General features: G+C 45.8%; 1 protein-coding gene across 8 annotated transcripts in view; it reads left to right on the top strand.

Annotated features, from left to right (window-relative positions):
- The window catches only part of SRRM3 (serine/arginine repetitive matrix 3), a 598168-nt gene that overhangs the window by 414264 nt on the left and 162323 nt on the right, over positions 1-21581 (top strand). The gene's annotated exons all lie outside the window — the stretch shown is intronic.

Here is a 21581-nt window from a genome sequence, read left to right as displayed (position 1 = left end):
AAACCAGAGTACACCCATGCAAACATGGGGAGAACATACAAAATCCTTGCAAATATTGTCCTTGGGCTTGAACCCAGGACCCCTGCATTGCAAGACTACAATGCAAAGCATTGAGCCACGATCTCTGCATGCCATGCCATACGGTGATGACTATCAATTTCTGAATAGGACCGCCCACTGGACTGTATACAAATACTAAAGATTTCAATAAATAAAATACAAGTTTCACTGAAACGTTTCCCGCAAATATCAGATCAGCTCCTCCTGCTCAACTCAATAACATTGTGCCTACAGATCAGATACCATTTTCAACATGACAGGTTCTTATGAAGGGCCCATGTACATAGGAAATTATTGAGACAGAGCTAGCTGCATACAATCTATCAACGTCACTCCCATTAATGAAGTGCCCTGACTTATCTGTCAAAGTTCTGCTTCTTAGTGACTCTTGCAGTTTCGACTTTTATACAATATGGAATTAGTTTCATATTAAATCCCCCTTTTTTTCATTTGAGATGTTAAAGGGACTCTGTCAGCAGGTTTTTCTTGTGTAATCCGGGAGCAGCATGATATAGGGGCTGATATGCTGATTACAGTGATGTGTCACTTACTAGGCTGTGTGTTGTTGTTTCAATAAAATCAGTGTTTTATCAGCAGGAGATTATCACTACAGGACTATGTGTTTCATGCCTCGTAGTCAACTGCTCGGTGTAACCCTGCCTCCCCCACTGATTAACAGCTTTCCATCAATATACAGGATACACAGCCGCCAATTAGTGGTTGGGGTGGAGATATACAGGACTGAGCATTCAAGCACTGCTATATTTGCAGCAGAAAAATCTGGGATTTTATCTCAACTGCTGCACCCAGTAAACTAAGTGATATATCACTGGAATCTGGGTCTCTGCATCTAAATCATGCTGCTCACAGATGATGTAGCAAAAACCTGGTGACAGATTCCCATCAAAAAGTACATATTGTGTCCATAAGTGATGTTTCACGTCTTGAACCATATTTTTACCTGTTGTCATAGTTCCTACTAGCAAAGTACATTTCCTTAGATGGTTTTGGTATAAACCTGTCTTAATAAAAGCTAGTATTTTGGTCATAGATATGATATACTGTACATATGTACAAATCCATTACTTATGTGATTACAGTTTTATTTGAGAATTATCAGTTAAACCAGGTTAAACCGTGAAGAATGATCTGTTTTATTGTTTCCCCTTTTGTTTTCTACTGAATTTATGCCTTTTAGTTTGTTAGTTTGGGGTCTTAAAGGCCCTCCCATAACACTGATGCATTTGTTAATTACAAGTATCACAACCCACAGACTGTTCCTGAACAAATTTAGTAACAAAAGCTTTCAAGTAAAATGAAATGGTTTGAGTCGCAAGCTTTATTTCACGTAGCTGAAGGCTATTTTGTTGAAATGTTCCATTATACCTTTTACACAATACTCATTTTACTTTACAATGGCATTGAAATTGCAGAATCCACTTAGCCGTACATTTGTTGGCCTAACATTGAATTTCAGGTTATTTTGAGAAATATTTGGTTGTTTTCTAACTTTTTATATACCACTTGTGTCTGGGAGCTCATGCTGGCGTATGGAGCGTTAGTTTCCAGATGGAACCAAAATATTAGGTACAAGTACTAGAGAAGTAGTTTATCACAAGTATTGTTAATGGCAGTAAAACAAGTATTCTTGTTTTACTGCCATTAACATTCGGACCACTACTTTATTGATCTCCAGTTGTTTTCCAAAATGCTTATGTGCTAATTAGTTCCAGTAAGAAGAATGTCTTGAAAATCCGCCAATCCCAGTCATCAGATCCATCACTAGTCGCTCTTTCAAGAGAAAATAAAGCCATAAAAATGATGTAGGGGAGAAAACAATTAAGTAGTAACCAGATTAAAATGGTAAAATATTAGGCTATGTTCACACTAGGCGTTTTTTCAGCATTTTTTTTTCTGCAGCAAAAGCTGATCTCTTGGCAGCAAAGAAGCTGCATCAAAACAGCAGGTTTTGGTGCGTTGTTTTTGCGCGTTTTTCATGATCCAAAAGCTTTGCTTCCACCAAAGAAGCATGAACACAGGTCACCAATGCTAGACATATGTGAAACCATATTAACCAGAATTACAAATGTAACAGTGGGGGGAGGTGAATTGTTCAGGAATAGTTTTTATAAGACACTGGCAGTGCATTGAGTTTGTAGGACACTATTTATTTTCACACTATGGTCTGCCATTGAGTTGCTTAGAGATTGTTCAATTTCACACCTCCGTGGGTATTGTTCAATCTCACACCTAGCTCAGCCAATATTCACTTTGTACACATCACTAATTTAATTAAACTGTCCTAATCGAAGCTGCCATCTCAGTGACCAAGACAAGATGGTAAAATCACAAAAATGAATTAGATATACACTGCTCTACTTGCTTTTTTTCAATAAAACCGCAGCAAAACCTAATAGCTGTAACGGGTCTGGGAGGCGGAACCTCTGAGCAACTATACAAGGGGGCGGTCCTTGTAAGGAAGCGGGTGGCTCCCGGGGAAGACGGGCAGGTAGTCACGGCAAGTGACAGGGACAGTCTCTGGGTAGAAGGGCAGGTAGTCACGGCAAGTGACAGGGACAGTCTCTGGGTAGAAGGGCAGGTAGTCTTGGCAAGTGACAGGGACAGTCTCTGAGTAGAAGGACGGGTACTCACGGCAAGTGACAGGGACAGTCTCTGGGTAGAAGGACAGCAGGCAGGTGGCTGGTGAGCGCTCCCAGGTGAGCGGGCGAGAGTCTTTGGACAGGCAGGTGGTCACGGCAAGTGACGGCAGAGCCTCCAGGTAGGCTAGCAGGCAGGTAGCAGGTGAACGCTCCCAGGTGAGCGGGCAAGAGTCTCTGGACGGGCAGGTGGTCACGGCAAGTGACGGCAGAGCCTCCAGGTAGGCTAGCAGACAGGTAGCAGGTGAGCGCTCCCAGGTGAGCAGGCAAGAGTCTCTGGACTGGCAGGTGGTCACGGCAAGTGACAGCATAGCCTCCAGGTAGGCTAGCAGGCAGGTAGCAGGTGAGCGCTCCCAGGTGAGCAGGCAAGAGTCTCTGGACAGGCAGGTGGTCACGGCAAGTGACGGCAGAGCCTCCAGGTAGGCTAGCAGGCAGGTAGCAGGTGAGCGCTCCCAGGTGAGCGGGCAAGAGTCTCTGGATGGGCAGGTGGTCACGGCAAGTGACAGCGGAGCCTCCAGGTAGGCTAGCAGGCAGGTAGCAGATGAGCGCTCCCAGGTGAGCGGGCAGGCTGGTCCATAGACAGACTGACAGGTGTCGGAAGGCAGACCGTCAGACCGCAGGCTTGCAAGCAGGTAAACGGATATCAGGCAGGTATCAAGCAGGAATCTGGCAGGTAACTGGTAACGGGACCTGAGGGCTGAAGCAGAGTGAAGGCTTTGCAACAACATTGCTCGGGCACCTCCATTTTGGAGGAGGTGCCTTATATATGGTGAGGTCCTCCGGCCATTGGCCGGGGACTCCTTAGGACGGCGCGCGCAGCCCCTTTAAGAGAGGGGGAGCGCGCGCGCGCCCTAAGCACAGTGGCCGGGAAGCAGCGCGCGCTGTCAGCAGAGCGGGAGGAGGACGCCGGGCAAGGAGTGGAGAGGTGAGGGGAACAGCGTCCCTGCCTAGCAGGAGGCAGGGACGCCGACGCTACAATAGCTATGTTCACACTAGGCGTTTTTTCAACACCCATTACTTTCAGTTGGTAAAAAATGCGGAAAAACCACTGAAAGAAGGGAGATGCGCTATTGTACAAAAAAAAATGCAAAGCACAAATTCTGATGACACAGAAACCCATGTGTGTGGATGAGATTTCTGAAATCTCATAGACTTTGCTGGTACTTTAAAACGCAGCTGAAAATTTGCGCATCAAAAAAACACTGAAAAAACGGCTAGTGAGAACATAGCCTTACTTTCTATAGAGGTGTTATCACATACACAAAACCATCAAGGATGTCCTGCATGGACTATCCAGTCACCTAATGAATGAACACTTTGTATGTGTGTGTTTACACTGGCCAATGATTGGGGATTCTTAAGAACACATATTTGGACAATTATCAGTCAGTGTAAGAGGGCCTTATTTTACAGTTGCCTCCACGCTCCTAATGGACATCTGTCAGTGAGATGAACCATTAAAATCTAAATCCGTCTACACCTTTATACCTTCTATCTGTTTAAGCATTTCCGGTAAATTAGCGTTTCCAATCTTGTAAATGAGGCATTAATTAGCTCTTGCCTTGAGCTTGTTTCCCTGCCCAGACCTAGCCTCTTTAACTTGATTGATAGCTCACTCTGAATTCCATCCTGGTGCCTAACAGACAGTGAGCTATCAGTCATGCTAAAGAGGCTGGTGCTGAGCAGGGAAACAAGCTTTGGTGGCAAAGGCTAATTAAATGCTCTATCACACCCAGAGCACTTAACACCTAATTTGCATGTGAATGAAAATGTTGATTCCTCAGAAATGCTTCAACAGATAGAAGATATAAAGGTGTTGATGAATTTACATTTCAAAGACCGGCATACTCATATACAGGTGCATCTCACTAAATTAGAATATCATTGTGAGGAGCTGCCCATTTTCTAAAGACTATGATACTTTTCCAGCAACGGGCCTCCATTTTTGTTAATATTATTATTGTCTTTTATTAGTGATTTACTTGTCATGTTTTATATAGTTCTGCTAACTTGTCAGTATGTGCACTAGATTCACTTGTAAAATGTCCAGCATTCCACTAATCTGTATCTCAGGAGTCCATTGTTTCAACAGCCAATGGTCTCATTAAGTGAGTTTGGATTGAGACACAGTGGAGCCGTAATCACAGGGGGTCTTACATGCAGTCTCAGATGAAGGCTTCTAAAATATTCTTCATTGTTTAGCGAACAGTGAATGCTTGAGGGGGAGGGTGATTGTCAGGCAAAAGGTATTTTTGCCCGAGTTTTTAAAAATGAGAGATGTTTTAAAAAAGGAAAAAAAAACCCCACCCCCTATCTGTTTGTAAGTGAAGACATAGAACTCACTTTTGCTTTTCCCCAAACCAGGAATTTTTATGACCCGCCATAAAACCTCAGTCCAGGGCAAGCGCTAGTACAAACCGGAAAATCCCTCCAAAAAATCCCATTGTTTAATTGTACAAACGTTTTATGCCAATTTTAATCACGCACAGGTCTGACAGAAACATCGGAACCACGTTTTTTGAATGCTTACCTTTTTCCCATTACAATAGTATAACTTGCATAACTGAGGAATGACCGGGAACTGAGATAATGGATTCTGAGCTTCTGAGCGTCATAGAGGTTTCATATTTAATATCTATCTTCATGAATATTGGTGACGGTCAAGATGATGTCTCCCTCTTGGATGTGGGACCCCCCCACACCAAGATATGGAATCTGAAGGATCTGTTAGGTCTTCTGCAGCTGGGTGGGCTCGCAAAGCCGAGCCCCCCTTGTAAGGTAAATAAGGGGTGTTCCCCAGAGTTTTGGCTGCTTACTAAAAAGCAAATCGGCCATTTTCAGGTCATTCTTCTCAGGGACGTCGAACGCACGCACATCACGCGGCGTAAGAAGAATCACCTCTAATTTCCGGGGAGCCGTCCCCCCCACAGAATCTGAGACCATCACCTTGTGAAGCAGGTTTTGCTATTACTTATCCCTTTTATTTTAATAACTGTTTATGCATACATGTAAATTGTCTCCTTTATAATATCTTGTATATATTTTGTAAACACTGCCCACCTTTTGGGAGTAAATCATTAATTATTTACCAGTTTCTTTCTTCTTGTCCTATGTCGAGCAAACACGTTCCTCACCCGCTAATTCACGTTACCTACCAGGTACCCGATCCACCTGTTAAGCGATCGGTGGTGGCAGTATACCAGTGTTTATGTGATATTGTGGTTTGAGGGTGGCTGGTCGGAGGTATATATACGTTCCTGGAAGGAACTGGTGGTATATATACGTCCTGTCACATCACGTGCCACAATAGTCGACATAAATTAGAGCAGCTGCACCCGTGCTTATCCTCTGTCAATACCGTGTTTGACCAGCAGGATAAGGGGGCGCCAGAGAGCTGCAAGGTCTGACCCAAGAGTGGGTGTTGTTTTCATGACAAATTGGTGGCAGCGGTGGGATCATAGGACATTAGTGATCTGGTTTGAGCAATCATTCCTCTCACTAAAAACTTGCACAAAAGTTTTGAAGATCGAACTCAGTGTTTATTAGATCTGAGACAATACTGTATGTGTAGCAGTTACCCCTACCCTTCTTCGCTTTTTCTTTTCTATTTTTATTTTGGTGATCATGGTCGTAGTTGGGGAGTCCTGGTATCACCAGCAGAAAAAGGACACTCTTACTGGAATATGTATAACCAAAGGCATTGACCCCCACGGCAAAAGCAAAGAACAAATGATTTCTGAACTGTTACAAGGTGCTGCAGAGCCCGTCCGACAGCAGAGCCCTGATGAGGGGGCGGCCAGCCAGGGCCCGGATGGTGTTGCTGCCGGGGTCCAACCGGTGATTGCCAGCCATACCCGCAACCAGGGTAGTGTGGACCCCCACCTGCAGATGGCCTTGGAGGAACTCGCCACAGACAATCATGATGGACGACTGGAGCTGATCCTGAAATTCCAGGAGCGGGCTGAGCGACAAGCTGACCGAGAGGCTGCTGAGCGACAAGCTGACCGACAACACCAGCTGGAGCTAGCCCGGATTCAGAAGGAGTCGCCCTCTACGCAGACCCGTGAGTCCAACAGTGCCAGCTGCTTTAAACCTCGTCCTGAGCACTTCCCTGTGATGGAAAAGGATGGGGACTTGGACACATTTCTGCGAGGCTTTGAAAAGGCCTGCAGGCAGTATCAGCTGCCCATGGACCAATGGGCAAGATATTTGACTCCAGGGCTCCGAGGAAAAGCTTTGGAGGTGTTTGCTTCCCTCCCTCGAGAGCAGGATGGAAACTATGAGGCCGTCAAGCAGGCCCTGATAAAAAAGTACCAGCTGACTCCGGAGGTTTACCGGAAAAAATTCAGAACCCTCCAGCGTGGACCACAGGACACCTACCGTGATGTGGTAGACGGGCTCAGAATCAACTTTGAGCAGTGGATCCAAGGACTGTCAGTGACCACCTTTGAGCAGCTAAAGGACCTGATGGTGAAAGACCAGTTCCTGCATCTGTGTCCGACTGAGGTACGGCAGTTCGTGATGGATCGGGAGCCACCTGATGCCAATAAAGCAGCGCAGATCGCAGACACCTACGAGGCCAACCGGAGACCAGAGGTGCGGAAGCCGGTCGTCGCCAGCTGGAAAGGGGGTAAGCCATCAACCACCATCCCTGCCCCTGCCAGCCGACCTTCCGGAGGCCTTTTTCCCGTTGCCAAGGCCCTGCCTGCATCCGATGCCCGCAGGTGTTATTCCTGCAACCAGACTGGTCATCTCAGCGCCACTTGCCCAGAGAAGCAGAGGAAGAACCCCCCATCCAAGGCCCCAGGGCCTAATGCTTCTGTTCTTTTGGTGGGTGGGCCGGTTGGGAGGGCCTGTGAAAACTTTCAGTCTGTCAGGGTGGGGGACACTCTCACTGTAGGCCTCAAGGACACTGGGGCCGAACGAACCCTCATCCGACCTGAACTGGTGTCCCCTGAAGCGCTTATTCCAGGAAAGACCCTGACTGTCACTGGGATTGGGGGCGTCCGATGCCCCTTGCCCATGGCCCGGGTTTTTATTGATTGGGGTGCGGGGAGTGGGGTGAAGGAAGTGGGAGTATCCAAAAACCTACCTGCAAATGTTTTGTTGGGAACTGATTTGGGGAGGATGTTTGCTTATTATGTCCCTGACACCCCTCCCCGATCTGATACGGTTGGTAAGGTTAATGCTAATAATGTGAATGTCAATGCTTTACATGATGATGGTGATGATGATGATGATGATGATGATGATGATGATGTTGTTGTATTGGAAGGTGCAGGAGAACTCAGCCATGTCACTCTGCGGGGTGATGTTGCTGAGGATCCCCTAGCAGGAGCAAATGTCAGTGCCAAGGGTAATGGGGAGAGGCACGAGGACCATGAAGCAGGTGGTGCTGTGCCAGTGACCAGTGTCACAACAGAAGGTGACCTGGCTGATGGTAGCTGCCGCATACGTAGCACTGTGCCTGAGGTAATGGAGGATGATGGAGAAGTAGTTCTCATGGCCTCTCAGGCTAATGAGACGGTGTTATTCCCCGGGGAGACGGCCTATATAGCCGCTGTTACCCGCAGTCAGAGTGCCCAGAATGCAAGTAACGCCCTGCCTTCTGGACCCTCCTCGGACAGAGGAATAACAGGATCAGGTATGGACCCAGAGCCGGTCCCAGAGGGTCCCAGTGAGGACGTGGCCTTAACCTCACTTCTGGCTTCCTCCAGCCAGGAGTTTCAGGCAGCTCTGCACTCAGATGCTAGCCTGGAGACGTTAAGGAGCCTCGCGGAGAAACCCACCTCCGAGTCGGATAAGGAGAGGGTATTCTGGGACCAAGGGAGGTTGTACCGGGAGACAGTTCCCTGTACACCCCAACAGGAGTGGCTGAGGGAAAGACAGCTGGTCGTCCCCTACCCATTCAGGGATGAGTTGTTGCGGATCGCCCATGAAATTCCACTCGCTGGACACTTGGGGGTCAGCAAAACCAAGGCCCGGCTGTCTCATCACTTTTATTGGCCCAAAATGAGGACAGATGTGGTGAACTACTGTCGATCCTGTACCACGTGTCAAAGAGTGGGAAAGTCAGGGCCGGCCCCCAAAGCCCCCCTGATCTCTTTGCCAGTGATAGAGGAGCCTTTCCAGAGGATTGCTGTGGACATTGTGGGACCACTGGCCATACCCAGCAGCTCTGGAAAACGATTCATCCTTACCGTGGTAGACTATGCTACCCGGTATCCGGAGGCAGTAGCCCTGTCCTCAATTAGGGCGGATAAGGTGGCGGACGCCCTCTTGGCCATCTTTTCGCGAGTAGGATTTCCCAGGGAGATGCTTACCGACCAGGGGACTCAGTTCATGTCACGCTTAATGGAGGCCCTATGTAAGAAAATGCAGGTGCAGCATCTGGTATCGAGTGCGTATCACCCACAGACCAATGGTTTGTGTGAGCGATTCAACGGTACCCTCAAACAGATGTTAAAAATGCTGGTTGAGACCCAGGGTCGCGACTGGGAGCGTTACCTCCCACACCTGCTATTTGCTTACAGAGAGGTTCCACAGGCCTCGACGGGGTTCTCCCCCTTTGAGCTCCTGTATGGCAGGCGTGTCCGAGGACCCCTTGGGTTGATAAGGGAATTCTGGGAAGAAGAGCCGAGCTCCCCAGGAGTGTCCATCGTGGAGTATGTCATGCGCTTCCGTGACAAGATGCAGACCTTGACGCAGTTGGTGCATGACAACATGGCGCAAGCCCAGGCTGACCAGAAGCATTGGTACGACCAGAACGCCCGAGAACGGACCTACCAGGTGGGTCAGAAGGTGTGGGTGCTGGTCCCCGTACCAAAGGACAAGCTTCAGGCGGCCTGGGAAGGCCCGTACGTCATTCACCAACAGCTCAACCCGGTCACCTACGTGATCACACTTGACCACGAGCGGGGTAGGCGGAAGGCGTTTCACGTTAATATGATGAAGGCTCATCAAGAACGTGGAACCTGCGTCCTACCGGTCTGCAACCTGCCCGAGGATGGGGAGGATGACCCCCTCTTGGACATGCTCGCCCAAGCGAAGGCCAGCGGGTCCCTAGAGGATGTAGAGCTAAGCGACTTGCTATCCGCAGACCAGAGGTCTCAGATGCAAGCAGTGCTGAAACCCTTCCAAGCAGTGTTCACCAACCTGCCTGGCAGGACTGAAGTGGCGGTCCATGAAGTGGACACCGGGAATCATGCCCCACTCCGGCGGACAGCCTATCGAATCTCCGACGAGGTGCAGCATGTCATGCGCCAGGAGGTCGAGGAGATGCTGCAGTTGGGGGTGATTAAGCGGTCCAAGAGCGCGTGGGCCTCACCTGTAGTCCTGGTGCCTAAGAAGGACCGGACCACCCGGTTCTGTGTGGACTACAGGGGGCTCAACGCTATCACCGCCTCTGACGCACAACCAATGCCACGCATTGAGGAGCTGCTGGAGCGGTTAGCCAGCGCGAGCTATCTCTCCATTATGGATTTGAGTCGGGGATATTGGCAGATTCCCTTGAGCCCCGGGGCTCAGGAGAAGTCCGCCTTTATCACCCCCTTCGGATTGTATGAATCCACGGTCATGCCCTTCGGCATGAAAAATGCCCCTGCCACGTTCCAGCGAATGGTCAACCACCTGCTCCAGGGACTGGAGAGGTACGCAGTAGCGTACCTGGATGACATTGCCATCTTCAGTCCCACCTGGGAGGATCACCTCGAGCATCTGCAGCAGGTGCTCGGGCGCATTCACCAGGCGGGCTTGACCATCAAGCCGGGAAAGTGCCAGATGGGCATGAACGAGGTCCACTACCTGGGGCACCGGGTAGGTGGGGGTACTCTGAAGCCAGAGCCTGGGAAGGTGGACGCTATCGTGTCCTGGCCCACCCCCAGGACCAAGAAGCAGGTGCAGTCCTTCTTGGGCACCGCAGGGTACTATAGACGCTTTGTGCAGGACTATAGTAGCCTTGCGAAGCCCTTGACAGACCTCACCAGGAAGAGCCTACCCCATTCCGTCAAATGGACGGATGAATGCGAGGTGGCCTTTAGGGCTTTGAAGACTGCCCTGAGCAGCTCTCCTGTACTAAAGGCGGTCGACGGCACACGGCCACTCTTAGTACAGACCGACGCCAGTGAATTTGGCCTCGGTGCTGTACTCAGCCAGGTCGACTCGGGGAACCACGAACACCCCGTGTTGTACCTAAGCCGGAAACTGCTGCCGAGGGAAGTGGCCTATTCCACCATAGAGAAGGAGTGCCTGGCCATTGTATGGGCCCTCAACCGCTTACAGCCTTACTTGTACGGGCGCCCCTTCACTGTCGTGACTGACCACAACCCCCTGAGTTGGCTGCACACCATGTCAGGTGCCAACGGAAGGTTGTTACGCTGGAGCCTCACCCTCCAGCAGTACGACTTTACTGTTCAACACCGCAAGGGCAGCGAGCATGGCAATGCCGATGGGTTGTCCCGGCGAGGGGAGCCTCCAGACATACGCTTGGAGGAGTACCAGAAGGTCCTACCTCCATAGCGCAGTCAAAAAGGGGGAGGTGTCAGGCAAAAGGTATTTTTGCCCGAGTTTTTAAAAATGAGAGATGTTTTAAAAAAGGAAAAAAAAACCCCACCCCCTATCTGTTTGTAAGTGAAGACATAGAACTCACTTTTGCTTTTCCCCAAACCAGGAATTTTTATGACCCGCCATAAAACCTCAGTCCAGGGCAAGCGCTAGTACAAACCGGAAAATCCCTCCAAAAAATCCCATTGTTTAATTGTACAAACGTTTTATGCCAATTTTAATCACGCACAGGTCTGACAGAAACATCGGAACCACGTTTTTTGAATGCTTACCTTTTTCCCATTACAATAGTATAACTTGCATAACTGAGGAATGACCGGGAACTGAGATAATGGATTCTGAGCTTCTGAGCGTCATAGAGGTTTCATATTTAATATCTATCTTCATGAATATTGGTGACGGTCAAGATGATGTCTCCCTCTTGGATGTGGGACCCCCCCACACCAAGATATGGAATCTGAAGGATCTGTTAGGTCTTCTGCAGCTGGGTGGGCTCGCAAAGCCGAGCCCCCCTTGTAAGGTAAATAAGGGGTGTTCCCCAGAGTTTTGGCTGCTTACTAAAAAGCAAATCGGCCATTTTCAGGTCATTCTTCTCAGGGACGTCGAACGCACGCACATCACGCGGCGTAAGAAGAATCACCTCTAATTTCCGGGGAGCCGTCCCCCCCACAGAATCTGAGACCATCACCTTGTGAAGCAGGTTTTGCTATTACTTATCCCTTTTATTTTAATAACTGTTTATGCATACATGTAAATTGTCTCCTTTATAATATCTTGTATATATTTTGTAAACACTGCCCACCTTTTGGGAGTAAATCATTAATTATTTACCAGTTTCTTTCTTCTTGTCCTATGTCGAGCAAACACGTTCCTCACCCGCTAATTCACGTTACCTACCAGGTACCCGATCCACCTGTTAAGCGATCGGTGGTGGCAGTATACCAGTGTTTATGTGATATTGTGGTTTGAGGGTGGCTGGTCGGAGGTATATATACGTTCCTGGAAGGAACTGGTGGTATATATACGTCCTGTCACATCACGTGCCACAATAGTCGACATAAATTAGAGCAGCTGCACCCGTGCTTATCCTCTGTCAATACCGTGTTTGACCAGCAGGATAAGGGGGCGCCAGAGAGCTGCAAGGTCTGACCCAAGAGTGGGTGTTGTTTTCATGACAGTGATCACTTCTGTGCTGGGAGGGGGCTGACCCCAGGGATGTGGAGGGTTGATGGAAGGACACTGGAGGGATAGGACCTATGGCTGTGGACGTGGAGCTGATGGATGGATGGCTTATGGAGTGTTGGAGATCAGTTATCAACTGGGCTGGATAAACGTGCTACAGCTGTGGATATGTCTTTGGATATCAACTTTATTCTAGGTCTGTTGCTACTGGATATCTGTGCTTCCATTGTTTTATCCGTCATCTGGAGGATCATGGACTGTGGCAACATACTATACTGGCTGGAGATACAAAATCTGTGGTTCAACCAAAAGTTGTGAGACAGTGAGTATGGCCTTATACAAAGCCAGTGGAACTACTGATCCCAGGTTGAGAACTTAAGGACTGAGAGAACTGTATTTTGGCCATTTACTTGGAATTGCTGCATTACCATGAATGTGATTAATAAATTATTGTTGCATCATTAACCTGCCTAGGTGATTACTTACAACCCACAGCCTCACATCTTTACAATCATCAAAAAGTTAATTTATTTCAGTTCTTCAATACAAAAAGTGAAACTCATTATATAGAGTCATTACAAACAGAGTGATCTATTTCAAGTGTTTATTTATGCTAATGTTGATGATTATAGCTTACAGCCAATGAAAACACAAAAGTCATTATCTCAGTAAATTAGAATACTTTCTAACAACAGCTTGAAAAATGTTTTTAAAATCCGAAATGTTGGCCTACTGAAAATTATGTTCAGTAAATGCACTCAATACTTGGTCGGGGCTCCTTTTGCATCAATTACTGCATCAATGCTGCGTGGCATGGATAGTGTGTCCGTGGCCTACAAGAGATAGGTGGCGGAAGAAGAGTACCAGTCGGACGGGTATGCGAAACCTTAGAACGCGCGCAAATACTACAAGCAGCTACATGTTCAATTACATCCCGATGCAATCCCGGCCACCAGAACCGACGAGAGAGGAGGTCCGCGGTTGCCTTACCACCTGGATGCCCAGCAAGCTCAGTTATGATGTTCCTTAATTACTTTGCGGCGCAGATTAGATGGTACAAATAACTTTCCTGAAGGGCAGGAGGCAGGGGCGTCCCCCTGTGCTTCCAACACCTCACCCTCCAGTTCAGGATAAAGTGCCAAAATGACTACCCCTTTCTCTAATATTGGGACAGGGTTCTCATGGTCACCACCACCAGGGAAGCTCTAGGGCAAAGCATCAGCCTTGACATTTTTGACCACTGGACGGAAAGTGACAGCAAAATTGAACCTAGTAAAAAACAGGGGCCATCTGGCTTGCCTAGTGTATAGACGCTTAGCTGACTGGAGATCTGACAGGTTTTTATGGTCAGTAATAACAATAATAGGATGGACAGCCCCTTCCAACCAACGTCGCTATTCCTCGAACACCAATTTGATCGCCAAAAGTTCCCTATTACCCACATCATAATTTCTCTCGGCCGAAGACAATTTTTTAGAAAAAAAGGACGCCATTTACCAGGTATGAACCCTGAGACAACACAGCCCCAACCCCGACATCCGACGCATCAACCTCCACAGTAAAGGATTGAGAAACATTGGGTTGACTGAGTATAGATGCAGTGGCAAAATGATTCTTTAAGGAAGAAAAAGCCTGGAGGGAAGCATCCGACCATTTGGAAAAATCAGACCCCTTCTTAGTAATGTCAGTAAGGGGTTTCACAATAACAAAGTAATTTTGGATGAATTTCCGGTAAAAATTAATAAAACCCAGAAAATGTTGTAGAACCTTCAGGTTCTCCGGAAGGTCCCAATCAAGGACTGCACGGATCTTCTCTGGATCCATCTGAAAACCCGAAGATGATAACAAGTACCCCAAAAACTGCACCTCTTGGATGGCGAAAACACATTTTTCCAGTGTGGCATAAAGTTTGTTATCCCTTAATATCTGGAGCACCTGCTTAACATGCAGGTGCTCCAGAACCTCCCCGCCAAATGATGGAAAATATAATTTATGAAATTCTGGAATACCGCAGGTGCAGTGGTCAAACCAAAAGGCATAACAAGACTCTCGAAATGTCATTCTGGGGTATTAAACACTGTTTTCCATTCGTCCTCTTCTCTAATTCTAACCAGGTTGTAGGCTCCCCTTAAATCTAACTTAGAGAATACCTTAGCTCCCATAACCTGGCTGAATAAATCAGGAATCACAGGAAGAGGGTATGGCTCACAGATTGTAATTTGATTTAATTCCCGGAAATCTAAACAGGGACGTAGACCACCATCTATTTTCTTCACAAAGAAGAACCCTGCCGCCAAGGGCGAAGATGAGGGTCTGATATGTCCCTTCTCCAGACTTTCCGCAATGAAATCCTTCATGGCTTGTCTCTCAGGGCCAGAAAGATTATACAGTCTGGACTTCGGTAGTTTAGTTCCAAGCGTCAGGTTAATAGGAAAGTCATAAGCACGATGAGGAGGCTAATCCTGGCACCCCCTCTCAGAAAAAAACATCCTCAAAACCAGACAGAAAAGCAGGTAATATTTCCGTAGAGACAGTAGCAAGGGAAATATCTAAACAGTTCTCATGGCAGTAATCTCCCCGGCTTGCCAATCCACAACAAGCCAAGGGATATCCCAAGACAATCGGTGTGGGAAGATGGTCCAGGACATTGCAAGGGATTATTTCACAGTGAACAGACCCCACCCTCAGTTTTACATTATGTACAATCTGAGTAAATGCTTTTTGTACAAGTTATGCCGAGTCGATGGCAAAAATGGATATTGGTTTATCTAAAGTACAGCAAGCAAGACCATGAGTTTTCACAAACTCAGCATCCACCATGCTGACTCCGGCTCCACTGTCAAATCTGGACAAAGCGGGAACTGCAGTTTGGCAACAAATGCACCCCTTGTTTATCCAACTCCAGACTACCAAGAGTTAATCGAATCACCTTTTGTTTAGGAATTGAAGGGCAGGTCCCAACAAAATGTCCCTTTTCCCACAAAAAAAACATACTTTTTTCTTGTGAATCTCTGAGTAGATGTATAATGCAGAGACACCCCCTAACTGCATGGGTTCTTCCACCTCCCCCAGTACTGGTTCACCCCTAGACCGCTCCCCTGGCAGAGGTACACAACCCCGACAAGAAGGCCCTGGAGAAGGTGGTCTCACCCGTCTATCCCGAAGGCGTCTATCAAGACGTATGGCTAAAGACATGGCAGCCTCCAAGGACTGAGGGGTTTCACATAGTGCTAAGGCATCTTTCAAACTTTCAGTAAGCCCCTCACAAAATTGACTTCTAAGGGCTGAGTCATTCCATTTGGAATCCGTTGCCCATCTACGGAATTCCGAACTGTACGTTTCCACTGACCGATTCCCCTGCTGAAGGCGACGTAGCCTAGACTCAGCCAAGGCGACTCAGTCAGGGTCATCATACATGAGGGCCAGAGCCCCGAAAAACCCTTCCACAGACTGGAGACAAACCTAGTCCTTCGGTAACAAAAACACCCATGACTGAGGATCTCCCTGCAATAGAGAGATCACAATACCAACTCGTTGCTCCTCATTACCGGAGGAGTAAGGACGAAGTTGAAAGTACAATTTGCATGCCTCCTTAAATACAAAAACGTGTCCCTACCTCCTGAAAACCTGTCCAGGAGGGCAACCTTGGGTTCAGGCTGGACCGGCCTACCTGCAGAGACCCCCACATTGGCAACCTGTAACCGCTGATGCTGCTGCTGCTGCTGAACCTCACAGCAGAGGTCATTCACCCAAAATGTCAGGTTTTTTTTCCTTTTCAAAAACCTGCTCAGCCGGCGATAATATCACGCCAGGTGTGGGAAAGACTTAGTGCAACACAAAGGGAAAAGGGAAAGTAAGCCCAGACTCTAGGGAAAGGGGGAAGGAGAGACCTCCTACTCTGGTCTAGTGTCACCCTGTTTCAACTACCATCCCTATATTGGTTCTTCACCAATCGCCGCACGCGTGCCTCACCCTGACTTTCCCTGGAGTATGGCTAAGGCTAGGGACAGGAGAAGATGAGCACTAGTCGATCTCCACTAAACTCTATAGACATGGGTTGACAAACAGGGGGGGATTGCTTAGCTTTAGACGACTCCAGACAAATGCGCACACAGCCTCAAGCCCCAGAGAGGACGAAGTACTGCTCTTGCTAAAGCCTCACCTCCCTCTCAGACACCCCAGCCAATTATACACCCAGGCCAGGGAGCTAATTAGCCGGAGGGAGGTAGCCGCTGGGTCCTAGAGACAGCCAGCCTCTAAGAAGATGTATGCAATGCCAAACGTAGAGATCTCCTGCAACCAACTGCAGGGCGACTGTCTGTCACCTCTGACACACCCGTGACACTCTGATGAACAATCTGATATTGATGACCTTTCCTAAGTGCCTGTCATTAGTTTCTAAATCCAGGACAATTCCTTTAATTATAGCATTTTTTATTCATTATTTATGTACTTAAATCACAAATCAATGCATTTTTCTCATATTTCTTGCGATATAAATTACAATATCATAATTTGACATGACATATATTGTGCAATGTACAGTATTAATTTTCTTGTGGCCCCAGTCACCTCAAACATGTCATAAGAAGATTTCCCCTTAATAACACAATAACATCTTTATAATTCCTTTTTTTTTTTAAAGACAACATTAGGATTACACTTTGCAGGTTATCTTTTCAACTGTTGGAAGATTTGTCATTCTTTACAAAAAGAGAACTAAATGTTAATCTGCTGAGGGCCTCTTAAGAGCACCATTGTAATCCTATTGTATTTAGACCTGGAGCCTGTATGATGAGTGATCCTTTGTGTAGTATTTAGTGACGTACAGTAACACATTTTGTATTCTTTAATTACCGTACTAGCAATTCTTGATTTGTTGATAGGTAAGAGGTTTTCTTTAAGCGCAATGCCAATGTTGTTTAGTGCCACATATTCAGAAAAATGCCAGTGGTCATCTTGAGTGGTTATTAGAAGAATTGCTGGTAAATTGTGTTTAACCCCTTTGTTCCAAGAGTCCCATTTTTTTATGTACTCATCAACATAGCCGTATAAAGGTTTTGTGTTTTTTGTGGGATAAAGTGTAGTTTTTATTTTGCGGTAGATATAATATGTTGTTTAATTCTTGTTCCTTTTATTGGTGGGGTAGAGGCAAGGGAAGAAATTGAAAGCAAATTCTCTATATTTTTTGGGTGGCGGGTTTCTATATTTACCTTATAGCATAAACACAGCAATATCGATACAGCTATAGCAAATATATAAAGGTATTGTGTTGTGGTTGATGCAGCCATAAAAGAACATTTTTTTTAAATGAGTCATTTTGATTAGCATCATTTGGGTGGTACAGATCATGCATTGTTATATTTTTGACTGTATAGGCTCATACACCAACAGACGAGGGCCTTTGTCTTAAAGACTGACAAAGAGAGCTCCCTCCTTCGTTTCAAACACTTTGATGCTGCAGTCGCTATTGACTCCTGCTTCTATGTTGTTATACTGCAACCTTGTGAGTACCTTTGGTAGTTTTCATGAGATCATAATTGCAGTTATATCCTTCTTTCAGTTAGATAAAGTACCTGCCAGCAATAGAAATGTCTGTGGCTAGTCGTTAAATGGAATTTGTCAGCAAGTTTTTACTATGAAATAAGAGGACAGCATGAGGTAAGGGTTAAAACACTGAATTCAACGATGTGTAACATATGAGGCTGTGTTGTGCTGTTTACTTACACTGAAGGTTTTATCACCTGGTGATTATCATTATCTGGACTGTAGCAGCGCATGCATGCTAGTCCGACTCCGCCTCCTCTTGTGATAGGCACCTCACTGTCTATGGATATTGTACATACAGAGCCTGGTGTAGGCTTGGATAGCTTTCTCAGCTCTACTGCATTGCTAAATCTACAAACTCTGATTGTCTCAGAATTGCTGCACCCCGTAAACTAAGTGATACATCATTGTATTCAGGGTTTCTTTGCCTACATCATGCTGCACTCAGATGAGGTAGCAAAAACCTGCTGACAGATTCCCTTTAATGGAATTCTAAAGTATAATATAAATATAATAATACATATGCCTCATGTTTGGAAGTGACTTATGCATAATTCATTAAAATTTATCTCTATGGCTGTTGACACCATGTCCATAATTCTCATTATATAATTAGCATATAATTATATATTCCCTTATGGTGAATAGAACTTAAAATTTTTGATGCACAGCTCTAAATCTTCTTTATGTCTGCAGCCACATCTTGGATGAGTTTAGGAGGTACCCGCATACTGTTTTATTGTTGAATTCAATGTATCACGCTCCACTTAGTGGCTGCTGCAGGCAGTAAGCATAGTGTCTGAAATCTATGTCTATGCAGGAGGTTTGGAGGTCTGTATAAAAGAAAAAAAAACAAAGCTGGGACATTGGGAAATACAATTAGGAAAAATGTGTATATGAAGAATATTTAAAGTTTAGGATTTCAATTTTAGAAACTGACATGTCCGTGAATTTTACCACTGCGTTCCTTACAACCCATTTGTAACAAGTATGCGTTCACCTTAAATACTATACAGTAAACAGTACAGGAAGGGGTTCTGAATTTTGTACTATGATATATGTACAGCCATGGCTGAAAGTGTTGGCAACCTTGAAATTGTTCCAGAAAATGAAGTATTTCTCCCAGAAAATTATTGCATTTACACATGTTTTATTATACACATATTTATTTTATTTGTGTTTATTGGAACAACGCAAAAAAACAGAGGAAGAAAGGCAAATTGGACATAATTTCATACAAAACCTCAAAAATGGGTCAGGCAAAATTGTTGGCACCTTTCCAAAATTGTGGATAAACAACTTTGTTTCAGACATGTGATGCTCGTTCAAACTCACCTGTGGCAAGTAACAGGTGTGGACAATATGAAATTCACACCTGAAACCAGATAAAAAGGGGAGAAGTTGACTCAATATTTGCATTGTGTGTCTGTCTGTGCGACACTAAGCATGGATAACAGAAAGAGGAGAATAGAACTTTCTGAGGACTTGAGAACCAAAATTGTTGAAAAATATCAACAATTTCAAGGATACAAGTCCATCTCCAGAGATCTTGACTTTCCTTTGTCCATGGTGCGGAACCTAATCAAGAAGTTTACAACCCATGGCACTGTAACTAATCTCCGTGGACGGCAGAGAAAAATTGATGCAAGGTTGCAACTCAGGATAATCCGGATGGTGGATAAGCAGCCTCAATCAAGTTCCAAAGAAATTCAAGCTGTCCTGCAGGCTCAGGGTGCATCAGTGTCGGCGCAAACTCTTTGTCGACATTTGAATGAAATGAAACGCTATGGCAGGAGACCCAGGAGGACCCCACTGCTGACACACAGACATAAAAAGCTAGACTGCAGTTTGCCAAAATGTACGTGAGTAAGCCAAAATCCTTCTGGGAAAGCATCTTGTGGACAGATGAGACCAAGATATAGCTTTTTGGCAAAGCACATCATTCTACTGTTTACCGGAAACAGAATGAGGCCCACAAAGAAAAGAACACAGTACCTACAGTCAAATATAGTGGAGGTTCAAAGATATTTTTGGGTTATTTTACTGCCCCTGGCACTGGGTGCTTTGGCTGTGTGTAAGGCTTCATGAAATCTGAAGATTACCAAAGGATTTAAGGTCGCAATGTAGTGCCCAGTGTCAGAAAGCTGGGTTTGCGTCTAGGGCATGAGTCTTCCAGCAGGACAATGATCCTAAATATACTTCGAGAAGCACTCAGAAATGGATGGAAACAAATTGCTGGAGAGTTCTGAAGTGGCCAGAAATGAGTCCGGATATAAATCCCATTAAAAACCTGTGGAGAGATCTTGAAATTGCTGTTGGGAGAAGTCACCCTTCAAATATGAGAGACCTGGAGCAGTTTGCAAAAGAAAAGTGGTCAAAAATGCCAGCTGACAGGGGTAAGAAGCTTGTTGATGGTTATAGGAAGTGATTGATTGCAGTTATTTATTCGAAAGGGTGTGCAACCAAATATTAAGTTGAGGGTGCCAACAATTTTCTCCGGCCCAATTTTGGGGTTTTGTGTGAAATTATGGCCAATTTGCCTTTTTTTTCTCTTGTTCCAATACACACAAAGGAAATAAACATGTATATAACAAAATATGTGTAATTGCAATAATTCTCTGGGAGAAATACTTCATTTTCCAGGTGCCAACACTTTCGGCCATGACTGTATACAAGTTCTTCCCACTAAATTAGAATATCATCAAAAAGTTAATTTATTTCAGTTCTTCAATACAAAAAGTGAAACTCATATATTATATAGAGTCGTTTCAAACATAGTGATCTATTTCAAGTGTTTATTTCTGTTAATGTTGATGATTATGGCTTACAGCCAATGAAAACACAAAAGTCATTATCTCAGTAAATTAGAATACTTTCTAACAACAGCTTGAAAAATGTTTTTAAAATCCAAAATGTTGGCCTACTGAAATGTATGTTCAGTAAATGCACTCAGTACTTGGTCGGGGCTCCTTTTGCATCAATTACTGCATCAATGTGGCGTGGTATGGAGGCGATCAGCCTGTGGCACTGCTGAGGTGTTATGGAAGCCCAGGTTGCTTTGATAGCAGCCTTCAGCTCGTCTGCATTGTTAGGTCTGGTGTCTCTCATCTTCCTCTTGACAATATCCCATAGATTCTCTATGGGGTTAAGGTCAGACGAGTTTGCTGGCCAATCAAGCACAGTGATACTGTTATTTTTAAACCAGGTATTGGTACTTTTGGCAGTGTGGACAGGTGCCAAGTCCTGCTGGAGAATGACATTTCCATCTCCAAAAAAGCTTGTCGGCAGAGGGAAGCATGAAGTGCTTGAAAATTTCCTGGTAGACGGCTGCACTGACTTTGATCTTGATAAAACACAGTTGACCTACGCCAGCAGATGACATGGCTCCACAAACCATCACTGATTGTGGAAACTTCACACTAGACCTCAAGCAGCTTGGATTATGTGTATCTCCACTCTTCCTCCAGACTCTGGGACCTTGATTTTTAAATGAAATGCAAAAATTTACTTTCATCTGAAAACAACACCTTGGACCACTGAGCAAGAGTCCAGGTCTTTTTCTCCTTGGCCCAG

Source organism: Phyllobates terribilis, unplaced genomic scaffold, assembly GCF_046119375.1.
Source record: "Phyllobates terribilis strain yellow unplaced genomic scaffold, ASM4611937v1 Scaffold_2__4_contigs__length_985480577, whole genome shotgun sequence".
NCBI classification, from domain to species: domain Eukaryota; kingdom Metazoa; phylum Chordata; class Amphibia; order Anura; family Dendrobatidae; genus Phyllobates; species Phyllobates terribilis.
This window is presented reverse-complemented; position numbering and strand designations above follow the sequence as displayed.